The following is a 22,046-nucleotide window of genomic DNA, read 5'->3' as shown; positions in this document are numbered from 1 at the left end:
TCCCGACAGTGTTCCAGCACTCCGTTGCTCAGTACTTCAGTGTTCCAGCACTCCAAACAGTTTCCCAGTACTCCAGTGTTCCAGCACTCCAAACAGTTACCCAGTACTCCAGTGTTCCAGCAATCCAGTTTCCATGTACTCCCGACAGTGTTCCAGCACTCCGTTGCTCAGTACTTCAGTGTTCCAGCACTCCAAACAGTTTCCCAGTACTCCAGACAGTGTTCCAGCACTCCAGTTTGTGAGTACTCCAGACAGTGTTCCAGCAATCCCATTCCACAGTACTCGAGTGTTCAAGCACTCCAAACAGTTTCCCAGTACTCCCGACAGTGTTCCAGCACTCCAATTCCCCAGTACTCCAGACAGTGTTCCAGCACTACAAACAGTTTCCCAGTACTCCAGTGTTCCAGCAATCCAAACTGTTTCCCAGTACTCCAGTGTTCCAGTACTCCCATTCCCGTACTCCAGTGTTCCAGCACGCCAAACAGTTTCCCAGTACTCCAGACAGTTTTCCAGCACTCCAGTTTCCGAGTACTCCAGACTGTGTTCCATCACTCCAAACAGTTTCCCAGTACTCCAGACAGTGTTCCAGCACTCCAATTTCCCAGTACTCCAGACAGTGTTCCAGCACATCAATTCCCCAGTACTCCAGACAGTGCTCCAGCACTCCAGTTTCTCAGTACTCCAGACAGTGTTCCAGCACTCCAGCTTCCGTGTACTCCAGACTGTGTTCCATCACTCCAAACAGTTTCCCAGTACTCCAGACTGTGTTCCATCACTCCAAACAGTTTCCCAGTACTCCAGACAGTGTTCCAGCACTCCAATTCCCCAGTACTCCAGACAGTGTTCCAGCACTCCAATTCCCCAGTACTCCAGACAGTGTTCCAGCACATCAATTCCCCAGTACTCCAGACAGTGCTCCAGCACTCCAGTTTCTCAGTACTCCAGACAGTGTTCCAGTACTCCATTTCCCAGTTCTCCAGTGTTCCAACACTCCAAACAGTTTCCCAGTACGCCAGACAGTGTTCCAGCACTCCAATTTCTGAGTACTCCAGACAGTGTTCCAGCACTCCAATTCCCCAGTACTCCAGACAGTGTTCCAGCACTCCAGTTTCTCAGTACTCCAGTGTTCCAGCACTCCAAACAGATTCCCAGTACTCCAGATAGTGTTCCAGCACTCCAGTTTCTGAGTACTCCAGACAGTGTTCTAGCACTCCAATTCCCGAGTACTCCAGAGTTCCAGCACTCCAAACAGTTTCCCAGTACTCCAGACAGTGTTCCAGCACACCAATTCCCCAGTACTCCAGTGTTCCTGCACTCCAAACAGTTTCAAAGTACTCCAGTATTACAGCGCTCCAAACAGTTTCCCAGTACTCCAGTGTTCCAGCACTCCAAACAATTTCCCAGTACTCCACTGTTCCAGCACTCCCATTCCCCAATACTCCCGACAGTGTTCCAGCACTCCCATTCCCCAGTACTCCAGTGTTCCAGCACTCCAATTCCCCAGGACTCCCAACAGTGTTCCAGCACTCCCATTCCCCAGTACTCCAGTGTTCCAGCACTCCAAACAGTTTCCCAGTACTCCAGTGTTCCAGCACTCCATTTCCCAGTACTCCAGACAGTGTTTTAGCACTCCAATTTCCGAGTACTCCAGACAGTGTTCCAGCACTCCAATTCCCCAGTACTGCAGACAGTGTTCCAGCACTCCAGTTTCCGAGTACTCCAGTGTTCCACCACTCCCATTCCCCAGTACTCCAGAGAGTGTTCCAGCACTCCAAACAGTTTCCCAGTACTCCAGTGTTCCAGCACTCCAAACAGTTTCCCAGTACTCCCGACTGTGTTCCAGCACTCCATTTCCCAGTACTCCAGACAGTGTTCTAGCACTCCAGTTTCCAAGTATTCCAGACAGTGTTCCAGCACTCCAATTCCCCAGTACTCCAGACAGTGTTCCAGCACTCCAGTTTCCCAGTACTCCAGTGTTCCAGCACTCCATTTCCCAGTACTCCAGACAGTGTTCCAGCACTCCAAACAGTTTCCCAGTACTCCAGTGTTCCAGCACTCCAAACAGTTAGCCAGTACTCCAGTGTTCCAGCACTCCAAACAGTTACCCAGTACTCCAGTGTTCCAGAACTCCATTTCCCAGGACTCCCGTCAGTGTTCCAGCACTCCAAACAGTTTCCCAGTACTCCAGTGTTCCAGCAATCCAGTTTCCAAGTACTCCCGACCGTGTTCCAGCACTCCGTTTCCCAGTACTTCAGTGTTCCAGCACTCCATTTCCCAGTACTCCAGACAGTGTTCCAGCACTCCAGTTTCCGAGTACTCCAGACAGTGTTCCAGCACTCCAATTCCCCAGTACTCCAGACAGTGTTCCAGCACTCCAGTTTCCGAGTACTCCAGTGTTCCAGCACTCCCATTCCCCAGTACTCCAGACAGTGTTCCAGCACTCCAAACAGTTTCCCAGTACTCCAGTGTTCCAGCACTCCATTTCCCAGTACTCCAGACAGTGTTCCAGCACTCCAAACAGTTACCCAGTACTCCAGTGTTCCAGCACTCCATTCCCCAGGACTCCAGTCAGTGTTCCAGCACTCCAAACAGTTTCCCAGTATTCCAGTGTTCCAGCAATCCAGTTTCCAAGTCCTCCCGACAGTGTTCCAGCACTCCAAACAGTTTCCCAGTATTCCAGTGTTCCAGCAATCCAGTTTCCAAGTACTCCCGACAGTGTTCCAGCACTCCAGCTTCTGAGTACTCCAGACAGTGTTCCAGCACTCCCATTCCCCGGTACTCCAGTGTTCCAGCACTCCAATTCCCCAGGACTCCCAACAGTGTTCCAGCACTCCCATTCCCCAGTACTCCAGTGTTCCAGCACTCCAAACAGTTTCCCAGTACTCCAGTGTTCCAGCACTCCATTTCCCAGTACTCCAGACAGTGTTTTAGCACTCCAATTTCCGAGTACTCCAGACAGTGTTCCAGCACTCCAATTCCCCAGTACTGCAGACAGTGTTCCAGCACTCCAGTTTCCGAGTACTCCAGTGTTCCACCACTCCCATTCCCCAGTACTCCAGAGAGTGTTCCAGCACTCCAAACAGTTTCCCAGTACTCCAGTGTTCCAGCACTCCAAACAGTTACCCAGTACTCCAGTGTTCCAGCACTCCAAACAGTTACCCAGTACTCCAGTGTTCCAGAACTCCATTTCCCAGGACTCCCGTCAGTGTTCCAGCACTCCAAACAGTTTCCCAGTACTCCAGTGTTCCAGCAATCCAGTTTCCAAGTACTCCCGACCGTGTTCCAGCACTCCGTTTCCCAGTACTTCAGTGTTCCAGCACTCCAGTTTCCGAGTACTCCAGACAGTGTTCCAGCACTCCGTTTCCCAGTAATCCAGAGTTCCAACACTGCAAACAGTTTCCCAGTACTCCAGTGTTCCAGCACTCCAAACAGTTTCCCAGTACTCCAGACAGTGTTCCAGCACTCCAATTCCCCAGTACTCCAGTGTTCCAGCACTCCAGCAGTTTCCCTGTACTCCCGACAGTGTTCCAGCACACCCATTCCCCAGTACTCCAGTGTTCCAGCACTCCAAACAGTTTCCCAGTACTCCAGACAGTGTTCCAGCACTCCAATTCCCCAGTACTCCAGTGTTCCAGCACTCCAATTCCCCAGTACTCCAGACAGTGTTCCAGCACTCCAAACAGTTTCCCAGTACTCCAGTGTTCCAGCACTCCCATTCCCCAGTACTTCAGACAGTGTTCCAGCACTCCAAACAGTTTCCCAGTACTCCAGTGTTCCAGCACTCCATTTCCCAGTACTCCAAACAGTGTTCCAGCACTCCAAACAGTTTCCCAGTACTCCAGTGTTCCAGCACTCCATTTCCCATTACTCCAGACAGTGTTCCAGCACTCCAAACAGTTTCCGATTACTCCAGTGTTCCAGCACTCCAAACAGTTACCCAGTACTCCAGTGTTCCAGCAATCCAGTTTCCATGTACTCCCGACAGTGTTCCAGCACACCCATTCCCCAGTACTCCAGTGTTCCAGCACTCCAGCAGTTTCCCTGTACTCCCGACAGTGTTCCAGCACTCCCATTCCCCAGTACTCCAGTGTTCCAGCACTCCAATTCCCCAGTACTCCAGACAGTGTTCCAGCACTCCAAACAGTTTCCCAGTACTCCAGTGTTCCAGCACTCCCATTCCCCAGTACTTCAGACAGTGTTCCAGCACTCCAAACAGTTTCCCAGTACTCCAGTGTTCCAGCACTCCATTTCCCAGTACTCCAAACAGTGTTCCAGCACTCCAAACAGTTTCCCAGTACTCCAGTGTTCCAGCACTCCATTTCCCATTACTCCAGACAGTGTTCCAGCACTCCAAACAGTTTCCGATTACTCCAGTGTTCCAGCACTCCAAACAGTTACCCAGTACTCCAGTGTTCCAGCAATCCAGTTTCCATGTACTCCCGACAGTGTTCCAGCACTCCGTTTCCCAGTACTTCAGTGTTCCAGCACTCCAAACAGTTTCCCAGTACTCCAGACAGTGTTCCAGCACTCCAGTTTGTGAGTACTCCAGACAGTGTTCCAGCACTCCCATTCCCCAGTACTCCAGACAGTGTTCCAGCACTCCAGTTTCCGAGTACTCCAGACAGTGTTCCAGCACTCCAATTCCCCAGTACTCCAGAGTTCCAACACTCCAAACAGTTTCCCAGTTCTCCAGTGTCCCAGCACTCCAAACAGTTTCCCAGTACTCCAGACAGTGTTCCAGCACTCCCATTCCCCAGTACTCCAGTGCTCCAGCAATCCCATTCCACAGTACTCGAGTGTTCAAGCACTCCAAACAGTTTCCCAGTACTCCCGACAGTGTTCCAGCACTCCAATTCCCCAGTACTCCAGACAGTGTTCCAGCACTACAAACAGTTTCCCAGTACTCCAGTGTTCCAGCAATCCAAACAGTTTCCCAGTACTCCAGTGTTCCAGTACTCCCATTCCCGTACTCCAGTGTTCCAGCACGCCAAACAGTTTCCCAGTACTCCAGACAGTGTTCCAGCACTCCAGTTTCCGAGTACTCCAGACTGTGTTCCATCACTCCAAACAGTTTCCCAGTACTCCAGACAGTGTTCCAGCACTCCAGTTTCTCAGTACTCCAGACAGTGTTCCAGTACTCCATTTCCCAGTTCTCCAGTGTTCCAGCACTCCAAACAGTTTCCCAGTACGCCAGACAGTGTTCCAGCACTCCAATTTCTGAGTACTCCAGACAGTGTTCCAGCACTCCAGTTCCCCAGTACTCCAGACAGTGTTCCAGCACTCCAGTTTCTCAGTACTCCAGTGTTCCAGCACTCCAAACAGATTCCCAGTACTCCAGATCGTGTTCCAGCACTCCAGTTTCATATTACTCCAGATAGTGTTCCAGCACTCCAGTTTCTGAGTACTCCAGACAGTGTTCTAGCACTCCAATTCCCGAGTACTCCAGAGTTCCAGCACTCCAAACAGTTTCCCAGTACTCCAGACAGTGTTCCAGCACACCAATTCCCCAGTACTCCAGTGTTCCTGCACTCCAAACAGTTTCAAAGTACTCCAGTATTACAGCACTCCAAACAGTTTCCCAGTACTCCAGTGTTCCAGCACTCCAAACAATTTCCCAGTACTCCACTGTTCCAGCACTCCCATTCCCCAATACTCCCGACAGTATTCCAGCACTCCCATTCCCCAGTACTCCAGTGTTCCAGCACTCCAATTCCCCAGGACTCCCGACAGTGTTCCAGTACTCCCATTCCCCAGTACTCCAGACAGTGTTCCAGCACTCCAGTTTCCGAGTACTCCAGACTGTGTTCCATCACTCCAAACAGTTTCCCAGTACTCCAGACAGTGTTCCAGCACTCCAGTTTCTCAGTACTCCAGACAGTGTTCCAGTACTCCATTTCCCAGTTCTCCAGTGTTCCAGCACTCCAAACAGTTTCCCAGTACGCCAGACAGTGTTCCAGCACTCCAATTTCTGAGTACTCCAGACAGTGTTCCAGCACTCCAGTTCCCCAGTACTCCAGACAGTGTTCCAGCACTCCAGTTTCTCAGTACTCCAGTGTTCCAGCACTCCAAACAGATTCCCAGTACTCCAGATCGTGTTCCAGCACTCCAGTTTCATATTACTCCAGATAGTGTTCCAGCACTCCAGTTTCTGAGTACTCCAGACAGTGTTCTAGCACTCCAATTCCCGAGTACTCCAGAGTTCCAGCACTCCAAACAGTTTCCCAGTACTCCAGACAGTGTTCCAGCACACCAATTCCCCAGTACTCCAGTGTTCCTGCACTCCAAACAGTTTCAAAGTACTCCAGTATTACAGCACTCCAAACAGTTTCCCAGTACTCCAGTGTTCCAGCACTCCAAACAATTTCCCAGTACTCCACTGTTCCAGCACTCCCATTCCCCAATACTCCCGACAGTATTCCAGCACTCCCATTCCCCAGTACTCCAGTGTTCCAGCACTCCAATTCCCCAGGACTCCCGACAGTGTTCCAGTACTCCCATTCCCCAGTACTCCAGACAGTGTTCCTGCACTCCAATTCCCCAGTACTCCAGACAGTGTTCCAGCACATCAATTCCCCAGTACTCCAGACAGTGCTCCAGCACTCCAGTTTCTCAGTACTCCAGACAGTGTTCCAGTACTCCCATTCCCCAGTACTCCAGTGTTCCAGCACTCCAAACAGTTTCCCAGTACTCCAGACAGTGTTCCAGCACTCCCATTCCCCAGTACTCCAGTGTTCCAGCACTCCAAACAGTTTCCCAGTACTCCAGTGTTCCAGCACTCCCATTCCCCAGTACTCCAGTGTTCCAGCACTCCCATTCCACGGTACTCCAGACAGTGTTCCAGCACTACAAACAGTTTCCCAGTACTCCCGACAGTGTTCCAGCACTCCCATTCCCCAGTACTCCAGTGTTCCAGCACTCCAAACAGTTTCCCAGTACTCCAGAGTTCCAGCAATCCAAACAGTTTCCCAGTACTCCCGACAGTGTTCAAGCACTCCATTTCCCAGTACTCCAGACATTGTTCCAGCACTCCAGTTTCCGACTACTCCAGACAGTGTTCCAGCACTCCAATTCCCCAGTACTCCAGACAGTGTTCCAGCACTCCAGTTTCCGAGTACTCCAGTGTTCCAGCACTCCCATTCCCCAGTACTCCAGACAGTGATCCAGCACTCCAAACAGTTTCCCAGTACTCCAGTGTCCCAGCACTCCATTTCCCAGTACTCCAGACAGTGTTCCAGCACTCCAGACAGTTTCCCAGTACTCCAGTGTTCCAGCACTCCATTTCCCATTACTCCAGACAGTGTTCCAGCACTCCAAACAGTTTCCCAGTACTCCAGTGTTCCAGCAATCCAGTTTCCATGTACTCCCGACAGTGTTCCAGCACTCCGTTGCTCAGTACTTCAGTGTTCCAGCACTCCAAACAGTTTCCCAGTACTCCAGTGTTCCAGCACTCCAAACAGTTACCCAGTACTCCAGTGTTCCAGCAATCCAGTTTCCATGTACTCCCGACAGTGTTCCAGCACTCCGTTGCTCAGTACTTCAGTGTTCCAGCACTCCAAACAGTTTCCCAGTACTCCAGACAGTGTTCCAGCACTCCAGTTTGTGAGTACTCCAGACAGTGTTCCAGCAATCCCATTCCACAGTACTCGAGTGTTCAAGCACTCCAAACAGTTTCCCAGTACTCCCGACAGTGTTCCAGCACTCCAATTCCCCAGTACTCCAGACAGTGTTCCAGCACTACAAACAGTTTCCCAGTACTCCAGTGTTCCAGCAATCCAAACTGTTTCCCAGTACTCCAGTGTTCCAGTACTCCCATTCCCGTACTCCAGTGTTCCAGCACGCCAAACAGTTTCCCAGTACTCCAGACAGTTTTCCAGCACTCCAGTTTCCGAGTACTCCAGACTGTGTTCCATCACTCCAAACAGTTTCCCAGTACTCCAGACAGTGTTCCAGCACTCCAATTTCCCAGTACTCCAGACAGTGTTCCAGCACATCAATTCCCCAGTACTCCAGACAGTGCTCCAGCACTCCAGTTTCTCAGTACTCCAGACAGTGTTCCAGCACTCCAGCTTCCGTGTACTCCAGACTGTGTTCCATCACTCCAAACAGTTTCCCAGTACTCCAGACTGTGTTCCATCACTCCAAACAGTTTCCCAGTACTCCAGACAGTGTTCCAGCACTCCAATTCCCCAGTACTCCAGACAGTGTTCCAGCACTCCAATTCCCCAGTACTCCAGACAGTGTTCCAGCACATCAATTCCCCAGTACTCCAGACAGTGCTCCAGCACTCCAGTTTCTCAGTACTCCAGACAGTGTTCCAGTACTCCATTTCCCAGTTCTCCAGTGTTCCAACACTCCAAACAGTTTCCCAGTACGCCAGACAGTGTTCCAGCACTCCAATTTCTGAGTACTCCAGACAGTGTTCCAGCACTCCAATTCCCCAGTACTCCAGACAGTGTTCCAGCACTCCAGTTTCTCAGTACTCCAGTGTTCCAGCACTCCAAACAGATTCCCAGTACTCCAGATAGTGTTCCAGCACTCCAGTTTCTGAGTACTCCAGACAGTGTTCTAGCACTCCAATTCCCGAGTACTCCAGAGTTCCAGCACTCCAAACAGTTTCCCAGTACTCCAGACAGTGTTCCAGCACACCAATTCCCCAGTACTCCAGTGTTCCTGCACTCCAAACAGTTTCAAAGTACTCCAGTATTACAGCGCTCCAAACAGTTTCCCAGTACTCCAGTGTTCCAGCACTCCAAACAATTTCCCAGTACTCCACTGTTCCAGCACTCCCATTCCCCAATACTCCCGACAGTGTTCCAGCACTCCCATTCCCCAGTACTCCAGTGTTCCAGCACTCCAATTCCCCAGGACTCCCAACAGTGTTCCAGCACTCCCATTCCCCAGTACTCCAGTGTTCCAGCACTCCAAACAGTTTCCCAGTACTCCAGTGTTCCAGCACTCCATTTCCCAGTACTCCAGACAGTGTTTTAGCACTCCAATTTCCGAGTACTCCAGACAGTGTTCCAGCACTCCAATTCCCCAGTACTGCAGACAGTGTTCCAGCACTCCAGTTTCCGAGTACTCCAGTGTTCCACCACTCCCATTCCCCAGTACTCCAGAGAGTGTTCCAGCACTCCAAACAGTTTCCCAGTACTCCAGTGTTCCAGCACTCCAAACAGTTTCCCAGTACTCCCGACTGTGTTCCAGCACTCCATTTCCCAGTACTCCAGACAGTGTTCTAGCACTCCAGTTTCCAAGTATTCCAGACAGTGTTCCAGCACTCCAATTCCCCAGTACTCCAGACAGTGTTCCAGCACTCCAGTTTCCCAGTACTCCAGTGTTCCAGCACTCCATTTCCCAGTACTCCAGACAGTGTTCCAGCACTCCAAACAGTTTCCCAGTACTCCAGTGTTCCAGCACTCCAAACAGTTAGCCAGTACTCCAGTGTTCCAGCACTCCAAACAGTTACCCAGTACTCCAGTGTTCCAGAACTCCATTTCCCAGGACTCCCGTCAGTGTTCCAGCACTCCAAACAGTTTCCCAGTACTCCAGTGTTCCAGCAATCCAGTTTCCAAGTACTCCCGACCGTGTTCCAGCACTCCGTTTCCCAGTACTTCAGTGTTCCAGCACTCCATTTCCCAGTACTCCAGACAGTGTTCCAGCACTCCAGTTTCCGAGTACTCCAGACAGTGTTCCAGCACTCCAATTCCCCAGTACTCCAGACAGTGTTCCAGCACTCCAGTTTCCGAGTACTCCAGTGTTCCAGCACTCCCATTCCCCAGTACTCCAGACAGTGTTCCAGCACTCCAAACAGTTTCCCAGTACTCCAGTGTTCCAGCACTCCATTTCCCAGTACTCCAGACAGTGTTCCAGCACTCCAAACAGTTACCCAGTACTCCAGTGTTCCAGCACTCCATTCCCCAGGACTCCAGTCAGTGTTCCAGCACTCCAAACAGTTTCCCAGTATTCCAGTGTTCCAGCAATCCAGTTTCCAAGTCCTCCCGACAGTGTTCCAGCACTCCAAACAGTTTCCCAGTATTCCAGTGTTCCAGCAATCCAGTTTCCAAGTACTCCCGACAGTGTTCCAGCACTCCAGCTTCTGAGTACTCCAGACAGTGTTCCAGCACTCCCATTCCCCGGTACTCCAGTGTTCCAGCACTCCAATTCCCCAGGACTCCCAACAGTGTTCCAGCACTCCCATTCCCCAGTACTCCAGTGTTCCAGCACTCCAAACAGTTTCCCAGTACTCCAGTGTTCCAGCACTCCATTTCCCAGTACTCCAGACAGTGTTTTAGCACTCCAATTTCCGAGTACTCCAGACAGTGTTCCAGCACTCCAATTCCCCAGTACTGCAGACAGTGTTCCAGCACTCCAGTTTCCGAGTACTCCAGTGTTCCACCACTCCCATTCCCCAGTACTCCAGAGAGTGTTCCAGCACTCCAAACAGTTTCCCAGTACTCCAGTGTTCCAGCACTCCAAACAGTTTCCCAGTACTCCCGACTGTGTTCCAGCACTCCATTTCCCAGTACTCCAGACAGTGTTCTAGCACTCCAGTTTCCTAGTATTCCAGACAGTGTTCCAGCACTCCAATTCCCCAGTACTCCAGACAGTGTTCCAGCACTCCAGTTTCCCAGTACTCCAGTGTTCCAGCACTCCATTTCCCAGTACTCCAGACAGTGTTCCAGCACTCCAAACAGTTTCCCAGTACTCCAGTGTTCCAGCACTCCAAACAGTTACCCAGTACTCCAGTGTTCCAGCACTCCAAACAGTTACCCAGTACTCCAGTGTTCCAGAACTCCATTTCCCAGGACTCCCGTCAGTGTTCCAGCACTCCAAACAGTTTCCCAGTACTCCAGTGTTCCAGCAATCCAGTTTCCAAGTACTCCCGACCGTGTTCCAGCACTCCGTTTCCCAGTACTTCAGTGTTCCAGCACTCCAGTTTCCGAGTACTCCAGACAGTGTTCCAGCACTCCGTTTCCCAGTAATCCAGAGTTCCAACACTGCAAACAGTTTCCCAGTACTCCAGTGTTCCAGCACTCCAAACAGTTTCCCAGTACTCCAGACAGTGTTCCAGCACTCCAATTCCCCAGTACTCCAGTGTTCCAGCACTCCAGCAGTTTCCCTGTACTCCCGACAGTGTTCCAGCACACCCATTCCCCAGTACTCCAGTGTTCCAGCACTCCAAACAGTTTCCCAGTACTCCAGACAGTGTTCCAGCACTCCAATTCCCCAGTACTCCAGTGTTCCAGCACTCCAATTCCCCAGTACTCCAGACAGTGTTCCAGCACTCCAAACAGTTTCCCAGTACTCCAGTGTTCCAGCACTCCCATTCCCCAGTACTTCAGACAGTGTTCCAGCACTCCAAACAGTTTCCCAGTACTCCAGTGTTCCAGCACTCCATTTCCCAGTACTCCAAACAGTGTTCCAGCACTCCAAACAGTTTCCCAGTACTCCAGTGTTCCAGCACTCCATTTCCCATTACTCCAGACAGTGTTCCAGCACTCCAAACAGTTTCCGATTACTCCAGTGTTCCAGCACTCCAAACAGTTACCCAGTACTCCAGTGTTCCAGCAATCCAGTTTCCATGTACTCCCGACAGTGTTCCAGCACACCCATTCCCCAGTACTCCAGTGTTCCAGCACTCCAGCAGTTTCCCTGTACTCCCGACAGTGTTCCAGCACTCCCATTCCCCAGTACTCCAGTGTTCCAGCACTCCAATTCCCCAGTACTCCAGACAGTGTTCCAGCACTCCAAACAGTTTCCCAGTACTCCAGTGTTCCAGCACTCCCATTCCCCAGTACTTCAGACAGTGTTCCAGCACTCCAAACAGTTTCCCAGTACTCCAGTGTTCCAGCACTCCATTTCCCAGTACTCCAAACAGTGTTCCAGCACTCCAAACAGTTTCCCAGTACTCCAGTGTTCCAGCACTCCATTTCCCATTACTCCAGACAGTGTTCCAGCACTCCAAACAGTTTCCGATTACTCCAGTGTTCCAGCACTCCAAACAGTTACCCAGTACTCCAGTGTTCCAGCAATCCAGTTTCCATGTACTCCCGACAGTGTTCCAGCACTCCGTTTCCCAGTACTTCAGTGTTCCAGCACTCCAAACAGTTTCCCAGTACTCCAGACAGTGTTCCAGCACTCCAGTTTGTGAGTACTCCAGACAGTGTTCCAGCACTCCCATTCCCCAGTACTCCAGACAGTGTTCCAGCACTCCAGTTTCCGAGTACTCCAGACAGTGTTCCAGCACTCCAATTCCCCAGTACTCCAGAGTTCCAACACTCCAAACAGTTTCCCAGTTCTCCAGTGTCCCAGCACTCCAAACAGTTTCCCAGTACTCCAGACAGTGTTCCAGCACTCCCATTCCCCAGTACTCCAGTGCTCCAGCAATCCCATTCCACAGTACTCGAGTGTTCAAGCACTCCAAACAGTTTCCCAGTACTCCCGACAGTGTTCCAGCACTCCAATTCCCCAGTACTCCAGACAGTGTTCCAGCACTACAAACAGTTTCCCAGTACTCCAGTGTTCCAGCAATCCAAACAGTTTCCCAGTACTCCAGTGTTCCAGTACTCCCATTCCCGTACTCCAGTGTTCCAGCACGCCAAACAGTTTCCCAGTACTCCAGACAGTGTTCCAGCACTCCAGTTTCCGAGTACTCCAGACTGTGTTCCATCACTCCAAACAGTTTCCCAGTACTCCAGACAGTGTTCCAGCACTCCAGTTTCTCAGTACTCCAGACAGTGTTCCAGTACTCCATTTCCCAGTTCTCCAGTGTTCCAGCACTCCAAACAGTTTCCCAGTACGCCAGACAGTGTTCCAGCACTCCAATTTCTGAGTACTCCAGACAGTGTTCCAGCACTCCAGTTCCCCAGTACTCCAGACAGTGTTCCAGCACTCCAGTTTCTCAGTACTCCAGTGTTCCAGCACTCCAAACAGATTCCCAGTACTCCAGATCGTGTTCCAGCACTCCAGTTTCATATTACTCCAGATAGTGTTCCAGCACTCCAGTTTCTGAGTACTCCAGACAGTGTTCTAGCACTCCAATTCCCGAGTACTCCAGAGTTCCAGCACTCCAAACAGTTTCCCAGTACTCCAGACAGTGTTCCAGCACACCAATTCCCCAGTACTCCAGTGTTCCTGCACTCCAAACAGTTTCAAAGTACTCCAGTATTACAGCACTCCAAACAGTTTCCCAGTACTCCAGTGTTCCAGCACTCCAAACAATTTCCCAGTACTCCACTGTTCCAGCACTCCCATTCCCCAATACTCCCGACAGTATTCCAGCACTCCCATTCCCCAGTACTCCAGTGTTCCAGCACTCCAATTCCCCAGGACTCCCGACAGTGTTCCAGTACTCCCATTCCCCAGTACTCCAGACAGTGTTCCTGCACTCCAATTCCCCAGTACTCCAGACAGTGTTCCAGCACATCAATTCCCCAGTACTCCAGACAGTGCTCCAGCACTCCAGTTTCTCAGTACTCCAGACAGTGTTCCAGTACTCCCATTCCCCAGTACTCCAGTGTTCCAGCACTCCAAACAGTTTCCCAGTACTCCAGACAGTGTTCCAGCACTCCCATTCCCCAGTACTCCAGTGTTCCAGCACTCCAAACAGTTTCCCAGTACTCCAGTGTTCCAGCACTCCCATTCCCCAGTACTCCAGTGTTCCAGCACTCCCATTCCACGGTACTCCAGACAGTGTTCCAGCACTACAAACAGTTTCCCAGTACTCCCGACAGTGTTCCAGCACTCCCATTCCCCAGTACTCCAGTGTTCCAGCACTCCAAACAGTTTCCCAGTACTCCAGAGTTCCAGCAATCCAAACAGTTTCCCAGTACTCCCGACAGTGTTCAAGCACTCCATTTCCCAGTACTCCAGACATTGTTCCAGCACTCCAGTTTCCGACTACTCCAGACAGTGTTCCAGCACTCCAATTCCCCAGTACTCCAGACAGTGTTCCAGCACTCCAGTTTCCGAGTACTCCAGTGTTCCAGCACTCCCATTCCCCAGTACTCCAGACAGTGATCCAGCACTCCAAACAGTTTCCCAGTACTCCAGTGTCCCAGCACTCCATTTCCCAGTACTCCAGACAGTGTTCCAGCACTCCAGACAGTTTCCCAGTACTCCAGTGTTCCAGCACTCCATTTCCCATTACTCCAGACAGTGTTCCAGCACTCCAAACAGTTTCCCAGTACTCCAGTGTTCCAGCACTCCAAACAGTTACCCAGTACTCCAGTGTTCCAGCAATCCAGATTCCATGTACTCCCGACAGTGTTCCAGCACTCCGTTTCTCAGTACTTCAGTGTTCCAGCACTCCAAACAGTTTCCCAGTACTCCAGACAGTGTTCCAGCACTCCAGTTTGTGAGTACTCCAGACAGTGTTCCAGCACTCCCATTCCCCAGTACTCCAGACAGTGTTCCAGCACTCCAGTTTCTGAGTACTCCAGACAGTGTTCCAGCACTCCAATTCCCCAGTACGCCAGAGTTCCAACACTCCAAACAGTTTCCCAGTACTCCAGACAATGTTCCAACACTCCCATTCCCCAGTACTCCAGTGCTCCAGCAATCCCATTCCACAGTACTCGAGTGTTCAAGCACTCCAAACAGTTTCCCAGTACTCCCGACAGTGTTCCAGCACTCCAATTCCCCAGTACTCCAGACAGTGTTCCAGCACTACAAACAGTTTCCCAGTACTCCAGTGTTCCAGCACTCCAAACAGTTACCCAGTACTCCAGTGTTCCAGTACTCCCATTCCCGTACTCCAGTGTTCCAGCATGCCAAACAGTTTCCCAGTACTCCAGACAGTGTTCCAGCACTCCAGTTTCCGTGTACTCCAGACTGTGTTCCATCACTCCAAACAGTTTCCCAGTACTCCAGACAGTGTTCCAGCACTCCAATTCCCCAGTACTCCAGACAGTGTTCCAGCACATCAATTCCCCAGTACTCCAGACAGTGCTCCAGCACTCCAGTTTCTCAGTACTCCAAACAGTGTTCCAGCACTCCAGTTTCCGAGTACTCCAGACTGTGTTCCATCACTCCAAACAGTTTCCCAGTACTCCAGACAGTGTTCCAGCACTCCCATTCCCCAGTACTCCAGTGTTCCAGCACTCCAAACAGTTTCCCAGTACTCCAGACAGTGTTCCAGCACTCCCATTCCCCAGTACTCCAGTGTTCCAGCACTCCAAACAGTTTCCCAGTACTCCAGTGTTCCAGCACTCCCATTCCCCAGTACTCCAGTGTTCCAGCACTCCCATTCCACGGTACTCCAGACAGTGTTCTAGCACTACAAACAGTTTCCCAGTACTCCAGTGTTCCAGCACTCCAAACAGTTTCCCAGTACTCCCGACAGTGTTCCAGCACTCCCATTCCCCAGTACTCCAGTGTTCCAGCACTCCAAACAGTTTCCCAGTACTCCCGACAGTGTTCAAGCACTCCATTTCCCAGTACTCCAGACATTGTTCCAGCACTCCAGTTTCCGACTACTCCAGACAGTGTTCCAGCACTCCAATTCCCCAGTACTCCAGACAGTGTTCCAGCACTCCAGTTTCCGAGTACTCCAGTGTTCCAGCACTCCCATTCCCCAGTACTCCAGACAGTGATCCAGCACTCCAAACAGTTTCCCAGTACTCCAGTGTCCCAGCACTCCATTTCCCAGTACTCAAGACAGTGTTCCAGCACTCCAGACAGTTCCCCAGTACTCCAGTGTTCCAGCACTCCATTTCCCATTACTCCAGACAGTGTTCCAGCACTCCAAACAGTTTCCCAGTACTCCAGTGTTCCAGCACTCCAAACAGTTACCCAGTACTCCAGTATTCCAGCAATCCAGATTCCATGTACTCCCGACAGTGTTCCAGCACTCCGTTTCTCAGTACTTCAGTGTTCCAGCACTCCAAACAGTTTCCCAGTACTCCAGACAGTGTTCCAGCACTCCAGTTTGTGAGTACTCCAGACAGTGTTCCAGCACTCCCATTCCCCAGTACTCCAGACAGTGTTCCAGCACTCCAGTTTCTGAGTACTCCAGACAGTGTTCCAGCACTCCAATTCCCCAGTACGCCAGAGTTCCAACACTCCAAACAGTTTCCCAGTACTCCAGACAGTGTTCCAGCACTCCCATTCCCCAGTACTCCAGTGCTCCAGCAATCCCATTCCACAGTACTCGAGTGTTCAAGCACTCCAAACAGTTTCCCAGTACTCCCGACAGTGTTCCAGCACTCCAATTCCCCAGTACTCCAGACAGTGTTCCAGCACTACAAACAGTTTCCCAGTACTCCAGTGTTCCAGCACTCCAAACAGTTACCCAGTACTCCAGTGTTCCAGTACTCCCATTCCCGTACTCCAGTGTTCCAGCATGCCAAACAGTTTCCCAGTACTCCAGACAGTGTTCCAGCACTCCAGTTTCCGAGTACTCCAGACTGTGTTCCATCACTCCAAACAGTTTCCCAGTACTCCAGACAGTGTTCCAGCACTCCAATTCCCCAGTACTCCAAACAGTGTTCCAGCACTCCAGTTTCCGAGTACTCCAGACTGTGTTCCATCACTCCAAACAGTTTCCCAGTACTCCAGACTGTGTTCCATCACTCCAAACAGTTTCCCAGTACTCCAGACAGTGTTCCAGCGCTCCAATTCCCCAGTACTCCAGACAGTGTTCCAGCACTCCAATTCCCCAGTACTCCAGACAGTGTTCCAGCACATCAATTCCCCAGTACTCCAGACAGTGCTCCAGCACTCCAGTTTCTCAGTACTCCAGAAAGTTCCAGCACTCCATTTCCCAGTTCTCCAGTGTTCCAGCACTCCAAACAGATTCCCAGTACTCCAGATAGTGTTCCAGCACTCCAGTTTCAGAGTACTCCATCAGTGTTCTAGCACTCTAATTCCCGAGTACTCCAGTATTACAGCACTCCAAACAGTTTCCCAGTACTCCAGTGTTCCAGCACTCCAAACAATTTCCCAGTACTCCACTGTTCCAGCACTCCCATTCCCCTATACTCCCGACAGTGTTCCAGCACTCCCATTCCCCAGTACTCCAGTGTTCCAGCACTCCAATTCCCCAGGACTCCCGACAGTGTTCAAGCACTCCCATTCCCCAGTACTCCAGTGTTCCAGCACTCCAAACAGTTTCCCAGTACTCCAGTGTTCCAGCACTCCAAACAGGTTCCCAGTACTCCCGACAGTGTTCCAGCACTCCATTTCCCAGTACTCCAGACAGTGTTCCAGCACTCCAGTTTCCGAGTACTCCAGACAGTGTTCCAGCACTCCAATTCCCCAGTACTCCAGACAGTGTTCCAGCACTCCAGTTTCCGAGTACTCCAGTGTTCCAGCACTCCCATTCCCCAGTACTCCAGAGAGTGTTCCAGCACTCCAAACAGTTTCCCAGTACTCCCGACAGTGTTCCAGCACTCCATTTCCCAGTACTCCAGACAGTGTTCCAGCACTCCAGTTTCCGAGTACTCCAGACAGTGTTCCAGCACTCCAATTCCCCAGTACTCCAGACAGTGTTCCAGCACTCCAAACAGTTTCCCAGTACTCCAGTGTTCCAGCACTCCCATTCCCCAGTACTTCAGACAGTGTTCCAGCACTCCAAACAGTTTCCCAGTACTCCAGTGTTCCAGCACTCCATTTCCCAGTACTCCAGACAGTGTTCCAGCACTCCAAACAGTTTCCCAGTACTCCAGTGTTCCAGCACTCCAAACAGTTACCCAGTACTCCAGTGTTCCAGCACTCCAAACAGTTACCCAGTACTCCAGTGTTCCAGCACTCCACTTCCCAGGACTCCCGTCAGTGTTCCAGCACTCCAAACTGTTTCCCAGTACTCCAGTGTTCCAGCACTCCATTTCCCAGTACTCCAGACAGTGTTCCAGCACTCCAGTTTCCGAGTACTCCAGACAGTGTTCCAGCACTCCAATTCCCCAGTACTCCAGACAGTGTTACAGGACTCCAGTTTCCGAGTACTCCAGTGTTCCAGCACTCCCATTCCCCAGTACTCCAGACAGTGTTCCAGCACTCCAAACAGTTTCCCAGTACTCCAGTGTTCCAGCACTCCATTTCCCAGTACTCCAGACAGTGTTCCAGCACTCCAAACAGTTACCCAGTACTCCAGTGTTCCAGCACTCCATTCCCCAGGACTCCAGTCAGTGTTCCAGCACTCCAAACAGTTTCCCAGTATTCAGGTGTTCCAGCAATCCAGTTTCCAAGTACTCCCGACAGTGTTCCAGCACTCCGTTTCCCAGTACTTCAGTGTTCCAGCACTCCAAACAGTTTCCCAGTACTCCCAACAGTGTTCCAGCACACCAGTTTCTGAGTACTCCAGACAGTGTTCCAGCACTCCCATTCCCCGGTACTCCAGACAGTGTTCCAGCACTCCAGTTTCCGAGTACTCCAGACAGTGTTCCAGCACTCCAATTCCCCAGTAATCCAGAGTTCCAACACTGCAAACAGTTTCCCAGTACTCCAGTGTTCCAGCACTCCAAACAGTTTCCCAGTACTCCAGACAGTTTTCCAGCACTCCAATTCCCCAGTACTCCAGTGTTCCAGCACTCCAGCAGTTTCCCTGTACTCCCGACAGTGTTCCAGCACTCCCATTCCCCAGTACTCCAGTGTTCCAGCACTCCCATTCCACAGTACTCCAGTGTTCCAGCACTCCAATTCCCCAGTACTCCAGACAGTGTTCCAGCACATCAATTCCCCAGTACTCCAGACAGTGCTCCAGCACTCCAGTTTCTCAGTACTCCAGACAGTGTTCCAGCACTCCAGTTTCCGAGTACTCCAGACTGTGTTCCATCACTCCAAACAGTTTCCCAGTACTCCAGACAGTGTTCCAGCACTCCAATTCCCCAGTACTCCAGACAGTGTTCCAGCACTCCAATTCCCCAGTACTCCAGACAGTGTTCCAGCACATCAATTCCCCAGTACTCCAGACAGTGCTCCAGCATTCCAGTTTCTCAGTACTCCAGACAGTGTTCCAGCACTCCATTTCCCAGTTCTCCAGTGTTCCAGCACTCCAAACAGTTACCCAGTACTCCGGTGTTCCAGCACTCCAAACAGTTTCCCAGTACTCCAGTGTTCCAGTACTCCCATTCCCCAGTACTCCAGTGTTCCAGCACTCCAAACAGTTTCCCAGTACTCCAGACAGTGTTCCAGCACTCCCATTCCCCAGTACTCCAGTGTTCCAGCACTCCAAACAGTTTCCCAGTACTCCAGTGTTCCAGTACTCCCATTCCCCAGTACTCCAGTGTTCCAGCACTCCAAACAGTTTCCCAGTACTCCAGACAGTGTTCCAGCACTCCCATTCCCCAGTACTCCAGTGTTCCAGCACTCCCATTCCACTGTACTCCAGACAGTTTTCCAGCACTACAAACAGTTTCCCAGTACTCCAGTGTTCCAGCACTCCAAACAGTTTCCCAGTACTCCCGACAGTGTTCCAGCACTCCCATTCCCCAGTACTCCAGTGTTCCAGCACTCCAAACAGTTTCCCAGTACTCCAGTGTTCCAGCACTCCAAACAGTTTCCCAGTACTCCCGACAGTGTTCAAGCACTCCATTTCCCAGTACTCCAGACATTGTTCCAGCACTCCAGTTTCCGACTACTCCAGACAGTGTTCCAGCACTCCAATTCCCCAGTACTCCAGACAGTGTTCCAGCACTCCAAACAGTTTCCCAGTACTCCAGTGTTCCAGCACTCCATTTCCCAGTACTCCAGACAGTGTTCCAGCACTCCAAACAGTTTCCCAGTACTCCAGTGTTCCAGAACTCCATTTCCCATTACTCCAGACAGTGTTCCAGCACTCCAAACAGTTGCCCAGTACTCCAGTGTTCCAGCACTCCAAACAGTTACCCAGTACTCCAGTGTTCCAGCAATCCAGTTTCCATGTACTCCCGACAGTGTTCCAGCACGCCGTTTCCCAGTACTTCAGTGTTCCAGCACTCCAAACAGTTTCCCAGTACTCCAGACAGTGTTCCAGCACTCCAGTTTGTGAGTACTCCAGACAGTGTTCCAGCACTCCCATTCCCCAGTACTCCAGACAGTGTTCCAGCACTCCAGTTTCCGAGTACTCCAGACAGTGTTCCAGCACTCCAATTCCCCAGTACTCCAGACAGTGTTCCAGCACTCCAATTCCCCAGTACTCCAGACAGTGTTCCAGCACATCAATTCCCCAGTACTCCAGACAGTGCTCCAGCATTCCAGTTTCTCAGTACTCCAGACAGTGTTCCAGCACTCCATTTCCCAGTTCTCCAGTGTTCCAGCACTCCAAACAGTTACCCAGTACTCCGGTGTTCCAGCACTCCAAACATTTTCCCAGTACTCCAGTGTTCCAGTACTCCCATTCCCCAGTACTCCAGTGTTCCAGCACTCCAAACAGTTTCCCAGTACTCCAGACAGTGTTCCAGCACTCCCATTCCCCAGTACTCCAGAGTTCCAGCACTCAAAACAGTTTCCCAGTACTCCAGTGTTCCAGTACTCCCATTCCCCAGTACTCCAGTGTTCCAGCACTCCAAACAGTTTCCCAGTACTCCAGTGTTCCAGCACTCCAAACAGTTTCCCAGTACTCCCGACAGTGTTCCAGCACTCCCATTCCCCAGTACTCCAGTGTTCCAGCACTCCAAACAGTTTCCCAGTACTCCAGTGTTCCAGCACTCCAAACAGTTTCCCAGTACTCCAGTGTTCCAGCACTCCATTTTCCAGTACTCCAGACAGTGTTCCAGCACTCCAAACAGTTTCCCAGTACTCCAGTGTTCCAGCACTCCATTGCCCATTACTCCAGACAGTGTTCCAGCACTCCAAACAGTTTCCCAGTACTCCAGTGTTCCAGCACTCCAAACAGTTACCCAGTACTCCAGTGTTCCAGCAATCCAGTTTCCATGTACTCCCGACAGTGTTCCAGCACTCCGTTTCTCAGTACTTCAGTGTTCCAGCACTCCAAACAGTTTCCCAGTACTCCAGTGTCCCAGCACTCCAAACAGTTTCCCAGTACTCCAGACAGTGTTCCAGCACTCCCATTCCCCAGTCCTCCAGTGCTCCAGCAATCCCATTCCACAGTACTCGAGTGTTCAAGCACTCCAAACAGTTTCCCAGTACTCCCGACAGTGTTCCAGCACTCCAATTCCCCAGTACTCCAGACAGTGTTCCAGCACTCCCCTTCCCCAGTACTCCAGACAGTGTTCCAGCACTCCAGTTTCCGAGTACTCCAGACAGTGTTCCAGCACTCCAATTCCCCAGTACTCCAGAGTTCCAACACTCCAAACAGTTTCCCAGTTCTCCAGTGTCCCAGCACTCCAAACAGTTTCCCAGTACTCCAGACAGTGTTCCAGCACTCCCATTCCCCAGTCCTCCAGTGCTCCAGCAATCCCATTCCACAGTACTCGAGTGTTCAAGCACTCCAAACAGTTTCCCAGTACTCCCGACAGTGTTCCAGCACTCCAATTCCCCAGTACTCCAGACAGTGTTCCAGCACTACAAACCGTTTCCCAGTACTCCAGTGTTCCAGCAATCCAAACAGTTTCCCAGTACTCCAGTGTTCCAGTACTCCCATTCCCGTACTCCAGTGTTCCAGCACGCCAAACAGTTTCCCAGTACTCCAGACAGTTTTCCGGCACTCCAGTTTCCGAGTACTCCAGACTGTGTTCCATCACTCCAAACAGTTTCCCAGTACTCCAGACAGTGTTCCAGCACTCCAATCCCCCAGTACTCCAGACAGTGTTCCAGCACATCAATTCCCCAGTACTCCAGACAGTGCTCCAGCACTCCAGTTTCTCAGTACTCCAGACAGTGTTCCAGCACTCCAGTTTCCGTGTACTCCAGACTGTGTTCCATCACTCCAAACAGTTTCCCAGTACTCCAGACTGTGTTCCATCACTCCAAACAGTTTCCCAGTACTCCAGACAGTGTTCCAGCACTCCAATTCCCCAGTACTCCAGACAGTGTTCCAGCACTCCAATTCCCCAGTACTCCAGACAGTGTTCCAGCACATCAATTCCCCAGTACTCCAGACAGTGCTCCAGCACTCCAGTTTCTCAGTACTCCAGACAGTGTTCCAGCACTCCATTTCCCAGTTCTCC

Source organism: Hemitrygon akajei, chromosome 9, assembly GCF_048418815.1.
Source record: "Hemitrygon akajei chromosome 9, sHemAka1.3, whole genome shotgun sequence".
NCBI classification, from domain to species: domain Eukaryota; kingdom Metazoa; phylum Chordata; class Chondrichthyes; order Myliobatiformes; family Dasyatidae; genus Hemitrygon; species Hemitrygon akajei.
This window is presented reverse-complemented; position numbering follows the sequence as displayed.